This window comes from Hirundo rustica, chromosome Z, assembly GCF_015227805.2.
Source record: "Hirundo rustica isolate bHirRus1 chromosome Z, bHirRus1.pri.v3, whole genome shotgun sequence".
NCBI classification, from domain to species: Eukaryota; Metazoa; Chordata; class Aves; order Passeriformes; family Hirundinidae; genus Hirundo; species Hirundo rustica.
The window spans coordinates 74519459-74535784 of NC_053488.1; the positions used below are offsets into that span (position 1 = coordinate 74519459).

Here is a 16326-nt window from a genome sequence, read left to right on the forward strand (position 1 = left end):
TTAGTTAAATGTCATGAAACCTTTTTTCCAGAATTAATTCAGCATATCTCCATTTACTTCTGAGTTTTAAGGCCACTTCAAATTAAGAGCAGTTGAATCCTGGGAAAATCTGCACAGGAACCTAGTTTATCCACATTAAATTAATTCTGGTTTATGTACCTGAATATACTCTGTTAACAGAATCTGCATCAAGATGACAACTAGCAGTTGATTCAAACACACCCCAAGAGAACCACTCTTTCCAACACCCATTAAATTGGGAACACACACACTTTTGATTCTGGTGTCCCACATAACAGTACCCTAGCCCTAAGATTCAGAGTTGCATGTCTGCAAATTGCATTGAAAAGATTGAAAAATCCATGAATGTGCTAGGAACATAAGACTTCCTCAGGAAATGCTCTGACCAGTCCTACTCTGGAGTAAGACTAGGTGAAAAATTCTGGATGTGAGCTTTGAGATGATGAACAATTGTTGTCTTAAAGTCTCATCCAAAAGTAAATTCCATTATTACAATGACTTGTGGATTAAAAACTGGTCTCTTAATAATGTAGGTCTGTGTTACCAAAAAAATTCTCCAACACGGCTTACAAAAATATACCTGTTACACTGAGTTCTGTAGATGATCACACAGTACTATCACAACAGGACAACAGTGCTTCTTAACACCAATACAGAGAACCAAAGAGCAGTAACAGATGCCTACAAAACCTTTCAAACTGAACCTCACACCAAGCAGTACAGCATACAGTCAGCATGGGCTTGTTGACTTCTGCCAGATGCTGCTCTAACTCACTGACAGGACCTCCACAGATGCTCCTTACAGAGGGATGCCCAACTCATCAGACAGAACAGCCATCCTTCCCTCCTGGCTGGAACACCCTGGCACTAACACATTGCAGATGTGTGCACATCTGGCTGTTAGACCATGAATCCCCAGACATACTTAGAGAAAGGCACTTGGCAGGCTACTGGCATATCCGCAGCAGGGAAAAGGCCTGCCCTTTGTGGGAAACCCTGGCTGATGACTGCACCCATGCTCATGGGACACAAAGCACACCTCTGCTTACAGCCTTGGACATGGGCGGTCCTTGAAGCACCTCCTCTCCATGTCTGTACTACATATCTAAAGCTGCAAACACCCTAGCAACAAAATTAGGTAGGGAATATTGTTATCCCTCCTTTGTACTACCTCCACTCAAGTTTCTGCATAATATTTGGAGGATTTGGCAACACTTTTACTCATCTAAAGAGAAACTTCTCACATAGTACACAGGCATTTACTGACCAGTAACGTGGCACAAAAATCTTTCTAAGAACATAAAGAGAATTGCTCTTTTCAAGTATTTTTTGCAGGATATGGGTACTGGTCTGTGAGTCACAGACCTCCATTTGATTGTTTTGTGCTGTCCACCATTCCACAAAACGTAACTTTTGCTGCCTGAGTCTAATCCTGCAGCCACTGCACATGTTTGGGATATAGAAGAAGAGGACTGGAAAGGACTGCACAGCCTTCTACAGTTACTGGTAGTTATGCAACAGGTGTTTTTTATCTTTAGAAGGGTGTTCAGAGTACCCACTCCATACTTCATGCTCAGGCCCCCAACACTGTTAAAACTCTGCAAAAAAACTACTTTCCAAGGCTTTCCTGAAATTAAAGCTAAACACCAAAACCAGTAAGAATAAAGTGCCACAAGAAGAGTACAAAAAGTATTCCATGGAGAATCAAAGGGACTTCTGGTGTCCTCATCAATAGAATTAAGACCCTAATCCTGCACCGTAATACCCCGCACAGAGGTAAAACAGAAATTCAACCAGTCTGTGGAATGAGCAAATCAAAGGGCAGCAGGTTTAATGCACGTAACTGAAAATTCAGATACTGATCCCTTGCAACTGCAGTCAGTCCACAGGATGCAGAACACAGAAATACTGCTTTATAGAGATTGCAACATTTATATCACATTAGCAAACTGTAGTGAGCTAAGGGCACATATTTTATCATTTAACTCATCTCAGCTGATCAGTAGAAGTGTTCACAGCCAGAAAGACTCAGCTGTGCCACCTGCTTGAACTTCAGTTCTCTGGAGTTAAACTAAATTTTACTGGGAACAAAGCAAGTGATCTGGCCTGTTCTGCCTAGACAAAAGTTTGAAATTACATCAAAATACTGACTTTTAAGGACTGCCCAGATGTAGGCATAAAAGTAGGGCACGGGAGCCCAACAGTAGACTAATCACCAAGAGCACAACACCTGAGCCTGAAGTGTATCCAGTTCTTCCAGCCACGCTTGGTGACAGCTGCAACGACACTGTATGCCCCAGGCAGTATCTGCTACAGAGCAGGGAACAGGTTTTTTAGTAGTCACCTCTGATTTTCATCCACAGCGGCTGACATTCTTGGTTCACTGCTGACACAGGTTAATTAGGTTCACTTGAATTACTGATCCATCAGAAAACACTCAGCAAAGTAGTACCAGAGGATAATGGCTTAGCGTCCTTTCAGACACTCTTCCAGCTCACAATAGGCAAGAACTGTAAGCCAGAGATGCAGAGCAGTGATCAACCCAAAACTTTCAGCTTGGTTAGAGCTGAAATCCCACTTTATCTCCACTTCAGACCAGTCTGATAAGTTCAACATAGCCATGAAAAGCAACTTTCCATTTAGTAACACAGTGCCAAAACTTGGTTAGCTTCCAATGATGGCTTTTATGTCTCACCTGTGTAAAATTTCGAGCCAACAGCAGGTATCAGTGATCATTCCTGGCACTCACCCAGAACTCCCTGTAGCAGAAATACTGCTTTCTGTCTAGAGTAAGAAAAGCTGCAGGAATCCATCCCCACAGCATTACTTTTCCTGTAATATAAAGCACCACAACACAACACCCGCCTGCAGAGTCCACACACTCATCCCATGGTCTGCCTTTGCAGAAGACTCCCTGCACAACATTTCACCCTGCTGTAGAAATCCTGAACAGCCTCCCAACCTACATGGTTGCAATTTCATCTCATTTTCTGCAATTCAGAAAATTACTCATGAGAAAGTTAGGCTACAGGGCAACCTCTGAAAATTATGACAATGAAACATATCCTCTGGCCAGCCCTTTCTTTCAAGAAGGGTGCTAGTCACTATTTCAAAGAATGGCTGTTGAAAAGTCCATTAGCTGGTATACCAACAGTCTCCAGATCTAATCCTTCTAAATAAATGTATTTTTACAGCCATAAATTTAAAGAGTAAAAAGCTCAAGTGGCAGAAAATCAGTTCCCCACCCCCATGCCTGGTGTCTGTACTAAGTAAACATAAAACAGCCTTCAAAAGCAGCTTTCTGCAAACAATGCAGCTGTTTGCTTTCTTTTGGGAGGCAAAAAACCTTTCCCCTAGAGAAAAAAAAAAAAATGAAATCACTATTTCAAGAGGGAACAAAGTGAACTTACCAAACTTTATGAGACCGGAACATTTCAGGGCTCTGGCAAGATGCTATAGACAATTTAAACTAAGTCCTTGTCAGCAGAGCTAAAAAGCTTTCACCAGTTGATGGAAGGCTCAGTGGCCTCCATGAAATAAGCTAGCAAGCCCTGTCCTCTCAGTCAGATTTTCCTTAACACAGAAGCTACCACCACTGGCAACTCTCCACAGATCAAGTGGCCATGGAGAGTACCAATCTAACAGCTACATATGGCACCCTTATGAGCTACAAGAGCCAGCACTTTCCTTTCTCAAAAGCAGACGTGATCCAGCATTTCTGCTTCCTGCCCCAGACAAAAAATTTATACATCTGCTTAACTCCAATAGATCTTGTCTACACAAGTATCAAGTCAAATGAGATTAATTTTTGAAGTAAAGTAGCAATTAAAACAAACATTGGATTTCTGCAGAAATATAGTCTTCTTTATGAACACCGATAAATGTATTGACGTTTAATTTCTTTTAGGTAGTGTCAAGCTGCATTTTGTGAAGGAAATAATATCATAAGCCATGTGAATTCTGAAAATCCCAGATCTAGAGTCCCCCAGTGATCTATATGCCACCAGTGGGGACCTGATCCCTCTAAGGATTGTGCATATGAAGGCAGAACAGAAGGGCCTGACTCATGAACTGACATTCTGATCTACACAAGACAAACCACCAGAGGACTAGTGGCCTGGATGGGCATCAGTCTAACAGAGGTGAAATTAAGTCCAGAACTAAATCCCTATCTCCCAAATCAAAGCCTAGTGCCTTGGCCACTTCTCTGCCAAACACCAGGATTTCCCTTCTTCCAGCACAGCAGCTGTAACTAGATGGAAAAAAGAGTATTGATGTCCATTAAGTTAAAATTAGGCTAGATAAAGAGCAACTGTGGGCAAGTGCAAGCGATTTTTGTCCTGCTACTAGAGATCTAACAGGACATAAAATCCCCCAGCAGAAACAGGCAGTGCATAAAGAAGCAAAAGTAATGTCCATTCTGTGATCTGAAGTCACACTAAGCTTGCAAAATCCAAAATAACAAATCTGACATTCCCATCTCTAAAACTTCCACGCAGTCAAAAAACTTATGACATCTAGCTCTAGGGAAGAGGGGAGACTGCCACCTGAACAATGACAATTTTATACAAATAACAGTACTGATCTTTTAAAGTAATCTTTTAACCCAAAGAGCCTGAAATAGGTTACAAAAAGGTGCCATAAAAAGCATTAGCTGCACAGTTCAAGCAACTCACCTAAGGCCACAAGCAAGCAAAAACAGAGATTAGAATGAAACCATCAGATCCCACACATTCGTCTCCTGGCTTAATCACTGCTAGAGTCTGTAGCAGTCACAACCAGTGCAGGATCAGCAGTGGAGGTGTGAGCTTTGGACCTTCGGGCTACTGCCTGGGACACAGGATCGTTATCAGTGGAGGCACACAGACACTAAAAGCTAGTCTTTCACAACCTCCTCACAGAGGAGGTTTCTCTCCCTTTTGCCAAATATGGGACACGAAGTTTTCTACTCCATCTAAAGAGTCCCTCAGTGAGAACTGCTTTCCTCTTCAAAATCACCCAGGTCACGTCAGAGTTTACACCATCTCCTTGTTCCTAGCAATGTGACTGGAGATATTCTGGGTCAGCAGACAAGAAATTGATTAGGGCGACAAACCACAATATTTTAGTGGCAGTTCTTGGCAAGATCCCCTACTGGTTTACTTCCTACACTGACTACTGGGCCTTGGGTTAGGTAGTAAACAGATTCTGGTCTTGTTCTCCAGTGCTTACTAATACTGAAGGCAAATAGTAAATGGCTTTTAACATGGACATCCAGTTGAACTAATTTTCCCTCCTTGAGGAGGATGTAAAATTTAGAAAAAACAACATTTTAAGGATTAAAACCAGATTCAAAGGATAACACCAAAATATCAGGAAGCTGATGAAAACAGTCTCATGAAATACCTCCAGCAACCTGCCATCTCTGGTCAAAGACACACAGCTTCTCACTCATCCACAGGACCCTTAAGGCAGCATGCATACAGCTACAAAACACCAAATAAATCATTTGACATTGTTATTTAAGGGGGCTCCAACCTCATAGAATATTGGAGACAGTCAATGGAAAAGGACTCCTTTCAGCACAGGCCAACAATAAAATACTTATTCACAACCTGCTCAAACTGCTGCTATGAAAAAACTAGTGAGAGAACCCAAGCCCAATATTAGGTTCTACTTGCTGCACTAGATACTACACAGAGAAGCAAGCCTGGGTCTTGCTCTGACATGACTCAAGCCCAACATTATGTCATGTCAGGAGCAGAAATCTGGCTTTCCAAGTCTTTAGGCAAAACAGCAAGGGGCTTCTAAAGTTATTTAGCCTTGGCATGAGAACTGAGCAAATTTCATAAGTCAGTATATTATGTGCTGAGCTCTTCTGAATGTTTCACTACGAACAGATAAGCAGATGATCATTTTGAAAGACCTGGCCCAAAATTAATACTATGAGCACTGACATCCCTGATCCTAAACTGTTCAGAGTATCTAACTTGCCTCTCCTTCAAACCCAAACTCCTAGGATGTATTTCTGAGACACTGGTGACCCTATCCTTACCAATCACAAAACAACAAAAACAACAACAAAACAACAAACAAACAAAAAACCACACCAGCGCACATGGGACAGTTCCTCATATCCTCACACAGAAAAGCACTGTCTTACAAACCGCTCCATAATAAAGACTGAACTACATTTTTTAGAGTCCTCAGTATCTCCTTAGAACATTTACACAGATGCACATTTTCAAAAATGGCTGCTGCTTTACAACCTCCCTTGTGACACAACATGCCAAGTAATTTTGAAAAACCTGTCACAGGTCAGCAATATCTGCCTACCAGAATGACCACAACAAATGATTTTCATTACTTCTAGCATGTTTATAGAGGGCTCATCGATGAAAACAAGCTCATTGATGAACTCCAATGCAATGGAAGATGTCAAGTTTGCAAGCACTTGGCATGCTGGACCCACCCTAAGGAATGCACATGCAAGGGACTGTGGCATGCATTTAGGCAAGAGGATTTCTTGTCCTAAGTGTCAAGTATAATACGCAAAATGCAGCCATCTGTGTTACAAAAAAAAAAAAAACACCAAAAAAACCCCTTCCACTAGAAGGTTGTGAAATATGTGAAGCATTTCAACTTCCAACATTACACTGAGTGTCCCCTACTTTCCCCATGGCAAAAAAAAAAAAAAAAAAAAAAGAAACCTAGTCCATTCTTTGGCAAAAACAAACACGAAATGTGATTTGCTTTATCACGGCCAATGTCCAAAAATCCATAGTCCATATTAGCAGATGATTTTTTTTTTTTTTCTCTCAAATAATGACTCTTTTCTAGCGGAATGTAGAAATAATAGAACATCCTGCTAAAATAATAATTATGACGTTTGAGCTCAATTCATGCCATTAAGCTTTGATCTCTGAGCAAGTATAGTATCATCAGCACATGGTTTGCAAAAAGCTGCACTACACAGTCCCAGTCACTTTTTACAGCTTTTGACACATCCTGTTTAAAGACAATGTAACTGCAGCTAGAAGAAAGGGATAAAGAATTTCACATCGCAAAAGGTGTCTTTCTGCTTGGCAGTGACCACGAAGTAGAGAAGAAAGACACAGCTTCCCCAAGAAAGCCGTTTTTCCCAAAAGAAATCCACACATTCAGACAATATTAGGACAGAAACACTTTCAACCACCACCCCTTCCCCAGGACATCCTGGTGACTGAATCATTTACACTAATCTGCCAGATACCTGGTTTTAAAAAGTGCAACACTGACAGGTGCTCCATGATCCTGTCAGAGTCACTGAAGCATCTGGCATATTTCTATCTTCTACTGAACAAAGTTATGAAGCCTTGTGCCTTTATCATTGCATTCATAGGGACTTTTCCGGAAGGGAATGACTTCTCCTACATCCTGCTTTTGGAACTTGCTGTTTATCTTGGGACAAGACGAGGACACCAACCATGTTCTGTACAAGATTAAACTGCAGTTTGAGAGTATGCCTGTCCTGTAACAACAAAAGAAACTGTAGTGTCACTTTCCCCTCCATCTTTGCCATCTGGGAACATCATGCCATAAACCAGCACATTTTCAGTAACGGAGCAGAACACAACATGGCTTACAGTGCAGAGAACACCCACAGTGGTGCCTTTGAGATTCAGAGGCAGAAAGAATAAGCTGTCTGTTAAGCTTGATATCTACAAAACTGGACCAATATCTGTGGCACAGCTACAAGTAACAGCAAATTAAACAAAAATATCCCTGAAATATGCAGAAAAACACCAGCCAAGAAAAAGCCTCTAGCACAATGAAAGGAAATGACATTGACGAAAGAAAGCAATAAACTGGCAAAGTCAGTATTTAGCAGCCATTGTCAGTTTGAGCAGAGTTAGTCTGTGAAGCCTAGAACAAGACCTCAGCTCCCACATGGCTACCATCCAACTGTGCTGATATGGAAGATGGTAATCCACTAAAGTGATAAAGAGATGCCCAAGTACTATTGAAATCAGTGAGTGTGAGCTATAAAGAGGAAGGAATTTCTGATCAATCTTGGCAACCCATACCAACTTCAATAACCACTTATCTCTAAAGTTATTTGTAGAAGAATATGAAAATAGCTGGCAAGCATGATAAGGCAGCCCACATACCTGCTGAGTCAGGTGTGGCACAGGGCAGTTAGCTCGGAGCACTGCCAGAAAGAGTGTGCCAATCTTCCCATTTTGCCTGATCCACACAGTGAAGAGTTGTTACTCACACTTTCTATTCTTCAGCTCCACCTGCACCCCCACCATTGAAGCTTCAATCCTTAGGGTGAGCATGGTAGTTAAGGCAATGAAAAGCAGTCTAATGTATGCCTAATTCAAAATCATGCACAGATATATCCAGGAAAGAAGGATGACAGAATTTGTTAAAGTCCTAAGCTACACCTCACAACTCCAAAGTATATTCAGGATGGAACTCCATTAGTTTGCTCCTAAACCTTCAAGGGACTAAGCATAGAGTTAAAGAGCAGTGGTCAACTAAATTTCAACCAAATGACTCCAAACAGCAGGCAAGTGCAGAAGTAGAATGAAGTGGGAAAAGCAGTAAGCTTACAAGAGAGCAAGGTGAGCAAAAAGAAACTTTGCAAGTTTTTTTATAGATAAAGGCTCCAAAACATACTTTTTTTTACATTAAGTTTAGAATATCCTTAATCATGTTGAGAAAGTTCCACTGGAGCCAAAGCACATCGCAACAGAAAACACCATTCTGCAATTATATTTGGTTTTATATATGAACATAATTGGGAGAATAGATGTAGAGATGTGAACGTTAGGAGTATGTCACAAGACCAGGGAATGCATCTCTGGGAGACGTGGCTAGCAACCAAGAACAAAAAAAAATTATCTGGGAAAAATAAAATTTGTAGAAATATGAAAACTGATGGTGGACAGGTGATTGCATTATTTTGCTACAAGAAAGGAGTCCAGATCTCTCCAAACACAATAGAAAAACTTATTTCTTGCTTTAGCATGAATATTTAAATTTAGGTTTGAGAGAGATGGGAAACAAAGCAGTAAGAACTCCTACTCAGATTTAATAGGGTAAAAATAATTAAAACATCTAAAATAACTTAAACCAAATTAAATATAAAGCACTTTTTTCCCCCCATTGGCAGAATAAAAATACAAATGCAGGATCCATTCATTCATTTTATTAAATAAGAACATTGAGTCCAGAGGAAGAGTAGATTTTTGAACTTTGGCTCCTGTACTAGTACCACAAAGAAATACCCACGGATCTGCATTCAGAAAAGCTCAGTGCTGCTTTATTGTTTGGAATAGTGTACTGGGTTTTTTTAAACCATTGAAGTTTGGTCTTAACTGTTTTTATTGGCAGTCATAGCCAAACTCTTGTTGCAGGAACATAATTAAAATAACAGGAGGAGAAAAAAAGCCACCAATAGATCCCTAGAATATATTATATAATATCAATACATTCCTCATGAATACAGCTCTCAAAGAACATTTATGATAACTTGCTTGTTTCTTTTTATGGCACAGAAGCTCAACTGTAAAAACAGGCATATCTCTAAAAACACTGGACTTAAACCCAGGTTGCTGGCACTAGCAACTCAGCCTGAAGTCTTTAAAAAAAGATGCTACCTGCTGAACGTGAGAAAAAACACACTTTGACTTCTATCTCTAAAGAGTATAAACTTTGGTCATGACATTGCTAGAACAATGGTGAAAGATGATAAGAGGAAACAGTCAAGTCATGACAAGAAGGGCAGAAGTGCTAGGAACCGAGTTTCCTGGTCCCTAATCTTGCTCTTGTCACCTACATAACCAAAACTGCTCCTCAGAGACCTTCCACATGGCTTAATTTTGACCTTTACTAACCTAACAAGTACTATGCTAATGACTATTAGCTGCATGGCTTGCTTGCTCCCAGGAATAATGACTCATTTGGAAACAGGCTAGTAAAATTGCAAGTTGTTTCAGAGAGCCGAGCAAGTAGAGTGCTAACAGGTTCTGGCCACCTCTGTCTTCCACACAACCCTGCCTGCTATTTGCTAAAAAGGAAATCAGATCCCCAGAATGATCTCTGAACTGTGTGGTAAAAGGCTCCAATTATGTTCCTTCACAGAGAATAACCTTGCTATCTAGCCCAAGCCAGAACAGTCTTAGAAAGGCTCTTTGCTCTCCTTTTTCTGTTCAACTCCAATTGTTCTCTAACAAAGTCAGCATAACACAAACCAATCTCATTGCATTAGACAGAGCTCTGCTAAGCAACACTCCTCCAGAAAACTAACAAAAGAGGAAAAAGGTCAGCTTGCACGTGGATACTTATGGCATTCAAACTGACACACATTTTTATCACCTATGATCAAGCCTTTTTGGTAATAACCCACAAATAAAGATCTGAATGCTCCTATTTTTCCTACAGTGTTAGCCTGTTGTGTCTGGAAAGCTGCACCAACAGTATTCCCTCCTACTCTGTCTCTCTCTCAGTCCTTGAAGCAAGCAAAAATACTTTTTCTCCCCATAAAAAATGCTAAAAAAGACAGGATTAGCTTTACTGACATGCATTTTAAAGAAAGGCAACAGGGTACTTCAGGTACTCCATTCAGTACTTTTAGTCACAGCATTTCTTCTGAATTATCTGTATTACTTTCACGCAACCAACACAAGCAAGACATGCAGCTACAGAATGAGACAATTTAACTTTCGGGTTTTTCTGCAGTGATCATCTTTTAAACACTAGAAGCAGTGTCTTACCATGGTATTTTTTATCTGATACTTAGTATCAGTAACTGCATACGTGCATGCTTATCAACCACACCAAAAAAGTTTCAAGCATTCAGAATTCAAATCCTTAGCTGGCAAAAATATGAAATAATCTTAGAGAGAATGAATTTCTGCCATGCCAACCCCAAAGAAAGTGGGCAGAGTCCCTAGCAGCCTCACATAATCAAGAAAAAAATATATAAAATGTGTTTTACTAAACAGAGTAAACCCTGACTCTAGCTCCTCTCACAGGAGTCATCAAGAATAACTAGGAAAAGAGAAACATGATGATATTTGGTCAGTCATGGCCTCTGGACTTATTTCAGGATTTGGTGTGTTACCTGGCATAGAAGACCTACATAAACACTGAGGGTGCCTGCTTCAAGGTTACTCAAACAAAGCAGTAGTTTGGGTCCCTCTCTGCTCCCTTCTGTCACCAGTGCTCACAAAGCCATGAAAAGACTCTGAACACAGGATGCTGGGGTGAAGAAAAAAAAACAAAAAAAAAAAACACCACCACCAAGCAAAAAAGAAGAGAGTTTGTTGTTTTCAATTACTCACCCTGGGTTGGTGAACTCCAGTGCCTGCACAAAGGATGAAACAGACAATGGAGCAGAAAGAACAGGCAGACCAGGAGAAATGAAGCAGGTCCATTACTAGCTCACTAGCAATCTTCAATTACTCTGGATTAAAGTTCTGGAGAAACCACACCCTAAAAAATACTGAGTCTGCATGGTGCAATGCATAAACACTAGCAGAGCTGATCATATTTGGCCACAGACAGATGAGTTCAGTACCAATTCTTCTGCTCTGTCTTCGTGAGTCCAACTCTCTCACGTGAACTCACTGCTGAGAGAACAGCCTTGCAGAGATGCAGGCAAGGGAAGACATCCTTTCTCAAATGCGTGTATTACACTCGATTAACAGGTGAGAATGCTTCAATCCAGAATCCACATAGAAGATCTGCTGTCACTTTATTTAAGCCACTAAGGCTTGTTTCTGAATCACAGAAGACTAATTTACACTCGTATAGAAGGGGAGAAATATAGTCTAAGGAAATCTAGAGAAAAGGCTGCTCCTTTTTTCTAAGGAACAAAGGCCAAAATAAGTGTACTTGCCTTTTTTTAAGCTAATGGCGTTTCATCCCCCAGTAGTTCAGCACTTCACCAGGAGCTACTCTTTATACACCTAATCTGGTGACAGATCAAGTCTCTCATCACAGCAATACAGCACTGAGTGATGTTTGGGTTTGAAAAAAAAAAAATTAGCATTACAAAAAAGGTTTGATAGCAAGTGCCTATGGCACACTGATTTATAAGTGTGCTTCAGTGGGTGAAGAGACCATCAAGACTTTCAACATACCCGTTTGCACTGCTATGTAGCTCTATTCAGAGGATATTTGCAGCTTATGTCCAAAAGATTACCGTGACTCCTGGAAACAGTACAGTCTTACATATAGCTGCACCCAAGGTGTTTATGTCACATAACTACCATACCACTACATATCCTTCAGCAACAACTTATTGGGGGAGAGTTACTGTGAGTAGTTTTGGGCTAGTTGCTGGATTATTACACTCTAGTGCCAAATTATAGCAAATTGTGATTTCTTGTAGTCCAGAGGCCAGCTAGTAACCCCCTCAGAATGCCTCCAAAAACATGCCTACACCGTGATATTTTATTATTTAATGCTAAATAGTCTCAACTCAATAGGTTCAACCTAAATTCTACTATGCAACACTTGTGTTCCACACTACCGAACTTACAGCCCCATCTTTTTTTTTAAGGGCTGACTTCTAATTTTTACCATAATCAGCCCTACTAAATTATGAGAAACAAGGTGCTTCATGTCATGAGTAAAGGCATCAAGCTCCTGCCCACACCAGATATACTGTCACACAACTCACTCTAACATAAATTAAAATTCAGATGTGCACAATGAGGACCCACCAAGACCATTTTTTCCTGTTACATCAGTAAAACACAGCAGAGTCCCAGGTACTACTCATTTAGCTTAACATCCTATTGTATCTTCACAGAATCACACACCGATTTGAATGACAGGAAAGTGTCAGCATACGTCGCCATTCCCACTTGCTAGGGAGTCAAGCTGTGCCACAAGCACAAAAAACACAAAAAGCATTTGCACTGAATGTTTACTACCATGACCCCCTTTCAAAAGGAAGCAAGACCGCTCCATTACAATAGCCTTTCGACAGCAGGCTTGACCATCTGTTGTTAATGGAACATCCCCAAGATATGGGTGTTCTCCACAGCACAAGGACCGGACCGACTCATTTTCAAAAGTGAAAATAAATTCTAATGCATTAAACCAAAGCAGTAATTTTCAAAAAAGTTCCACTCATTTTAGGCTTTAATTTAGATGTTTACACCCCTCTGGCTTCAAGGAGGTCTATTCCAACACACTTGAAACCAACTTTGATCCTTTAAGTATGTTTTTGTACAGACTTTAAAATCTCCCAGGCCAACAGCTTGTGGGAAAGGGAGAACTTCTGGTAAAAAACTAGGACAAAATAGGGTTTAATAAGAACTTTTAATTTAGTATTCGTGTATCTTTCCAGGCATGTCTTAAGCGTCTGGGCTGCTGTGCCGCTCGTCTTTTGTAGCAACAGCCTGACGATAGGTTTCAGCGTAGCTCTCCAGACTTCACAAGAGTCTGGCACGCAGCAGCACGACTTGTTGCATAGAACCGAGCCTTCTGCCCATCACAAAGGCAGCAACATCGGGTTTTTTTATTATTATTTTTACTCTCCCTCCCCATCCCAAGGCCCTCCCCTTCTGCCACCCCCGCGACTTTACAGGATTCACGCAGGAGCGAAGGGGATGAACACCCTCCCGTTATCTTCTCGCACCCACCGGGGCTGGGAGAGGCAGCGGTAAGGTGAGCCACCCTCCGTCAGCGCTGCCAAGTCAGAGTCGCCTCGCGCAGGATAAGCTAAAATAAACCAACTATTTTTTTAAAAAAATGAGCACACACAACCACGCCCCTCACACACACAAACACTATTAGCCCCTTCCCGACGCCCCGCTACGCCGTAAACCCTCCTCCGAGCCGCGCTGCCGACAGGCTCGGCACAGAAAACGACACCACGTCGGAAGACAGAAACCCCAAAGCGATAAGAAAATAAACAAGCAAAGCACCAAAACAATAACAGAACACACCCCCGCCTCACCACCACTCATTCGCATTTTCTCTCCCGCTTTGTGCCGCCCGTTCCAGGCGGAGGGGGGAAAAGTGGGGAGCCCCCGAGACAGCTGCCCGCGATGCGCCCCCCCCCGCCTACCTCCCGGGCCCGCAGCCGCCGTCGGTCCCGCGGGGAGCCGCCGCCTGCTCCGCGCTGCGATCCCCTCCGGCGCCGCTCCCGGCCCCGACGCCGGCCCCGCTGCCGCTACCGGGCGCCCCCGCCCCGCAGCGCCCTCTTATAGGGCGGCGGGCGCTGCCCCCGGCGGGCCAGCCCGCCCCTTGCGCGGCCGGAGCCGCCCAGCGCGCTGCTTTTCCCCTCCCTCTGGGTCTTCTCGCCTTTGGCTTTTCTCTTTCCTCTTTCCTTTCTTCTTTTTCTTCTCTCCTGTCCTCCATGCCCTCCTTCCCCCCCCCCCCCTTTTTTTTTTTTTTTAATTTTCCCTCGGTAGCTGCTGCTATTAAAAGTGGGGGTGGGCGCGGCGATTTGCACGTAGACGTGCACAGTGCAGCCGAAAACAAACTGCGAGGATGAGTGTGTCCGCCCCGGCCCCGCACGGCGGGACGGCGCTTCGTGGGCTACCCGCGCTCCCTGCTTTTTGTGGAACTCCGCGCTCCCAGGTGCGTCGAGAAGCATCCCAGCCCCTCGGGTGGCTGCCGGGGCGCCTTTTCCCGGGGACTGCGGGAAGAAAGAGCAGAAACCCGGGAACGGAGTTATCTGCGACGTGAGCGTGCTCCAGCCGCCCACGTCTCCAGGCCTGCACCGCTCCCCGCATCTCCTAAGCTGAGCCGGTACAAACTGGGCACGGATCCGTCCTCGGCTGTGCAGCTGCAGAGGTACTGAGTGTACCAAGAGTGTTGGCCTGAAAGGAATCAATCAATAATAAACAGCTTTCACAGGACCAGATGTTCTGTACCTCATGTCACTTATGGCAATATAAAGGCAAGGAACTGTGAAAGGTAACACTTCGTTAGATAGCATAAATAAGGATGAATTCAGTTTTGTTGGTTTATGGAGAAATATACAGCTATTCGCAAACTTTATAAACGCAGATCGCAATTTATTTTTAACGGTTCACAGTGAGCAAGCTGACTTGCTCCAAATACAAAATCTGCGGATGACAGTGTGTTCTGTCTACCAGAGAAATGGTCGGGTCTTAGCAATGTTGTCTCATGGCTGAAGGTGTCCTCCAACATGGGATTCTCCCTTAGAAGCCACCCATCATGCAAACTCTTCCAGATTTTTTGCTTGTTACATGTCAGGAGCCCTGTAAAATCATGCAGTGCAATCTGTGAAAGTATAGCAGTGCATTTTCAAGGCATAAAATGCACCGCGAATGAAAACAAGTAATGCACAAAAGGCAGTCAACTCTAAATTATGGTTCCCTCTACAGACACAACGCACTGCCATTTCTCTTCTGCAGTGAAGTGGTTGGTGTTATCGTTCATGCTATTAATGCTTTGCCTTATTGTGAGCAATCTGGATGACACATGGTTACACATGGATGGTTACTGAGGGAACGGTATCTTATGAGTTTCCTGGCTTTTATTTCCATGCTCAGGCTACCACCGTGGTATTTTTTCAAGTGGCACAGAAATACAAACACCTGAAAGCAAATTCCAGTGAGCTCAGGCAGATTGTAATCTGACATAATGCACTCGACTATCATAGGTAGCAGTGAATACTCAAATTAATAATGCAGACCCTTCTACACTGAGAAAAAGATGACACATTCATTTTCACAGTGTCCCTAGCTCCTTCCCTTAGTACTGTATGTCAACATCTCACAAATGCGCTCAGGGCTGGACAAAATAAAAAAAATTCCTAGTTCTGACCATGGTTTCCCCTGTGTAACTGCTGCATAATGTCACTGACTTCAACAGATTCATTGTTTGTACCTTAATCTGGTGATAAAACTGAAATAAAAACAAGGTCTTTATTTAGTGTATAAATGCAGCTGTGTGTTTTTCACCATATGCTAGAGCTTTGCGTTTTACACATTTCCAAACATTGCTGGATTGTAATTTTAAATTCTAAAACAAATAATTTCTGCATGGTTAGTCAGAACACAGGGAGAAAGAGCATATTTAGTTTACAATCAACAAAGCATTATCCCTCATCCCACATAAAAAGGAGTTTGAAGAAGAGGCTATATTGGATGGAATTTTTTAAAGTATTAGTGATTTAACTTCTGTGGAAACAGAGGTATGTCAGTACTAAAGAGCTGACAATTGCTCTGCTGCTGATGTCTATTCAAACCTAGGTTCCTTTAAGGAAAGTGTCAATTTTTGCAACATCATCAGAACGCTGGAATTTTTAAATTCCAGGAATTGGTGCGAACTGTTAAAACATTTGAA

At 42.3% G+C, this 16326-nt stretch overlaps 1 protein-coding gene across 2 annotated transcripts in view; it reads right to left on the bottom strand.

The window, feature by feature from the left end:
* ABCA1 (ATP binding cassette subfamily A member 1) overlaps positions 1 to 14172 on the bottom strand; it is a 91737-nt gene extending 77565 nt beyond the window's left edge. For both annotated transcript variants that reach the window (XM_040089368.2, XM_040089369.2), the window contains exon 1: positions 14075 to 14172. The gene's annotated coding sequence lies outside the window, so the exon portion shown is untranslated. The remainder of the gene's footprint in view (positions 1 to 14074) is intronic.
* Positions 14173 to 16326: the final 2154 nt, after the last annotated feature.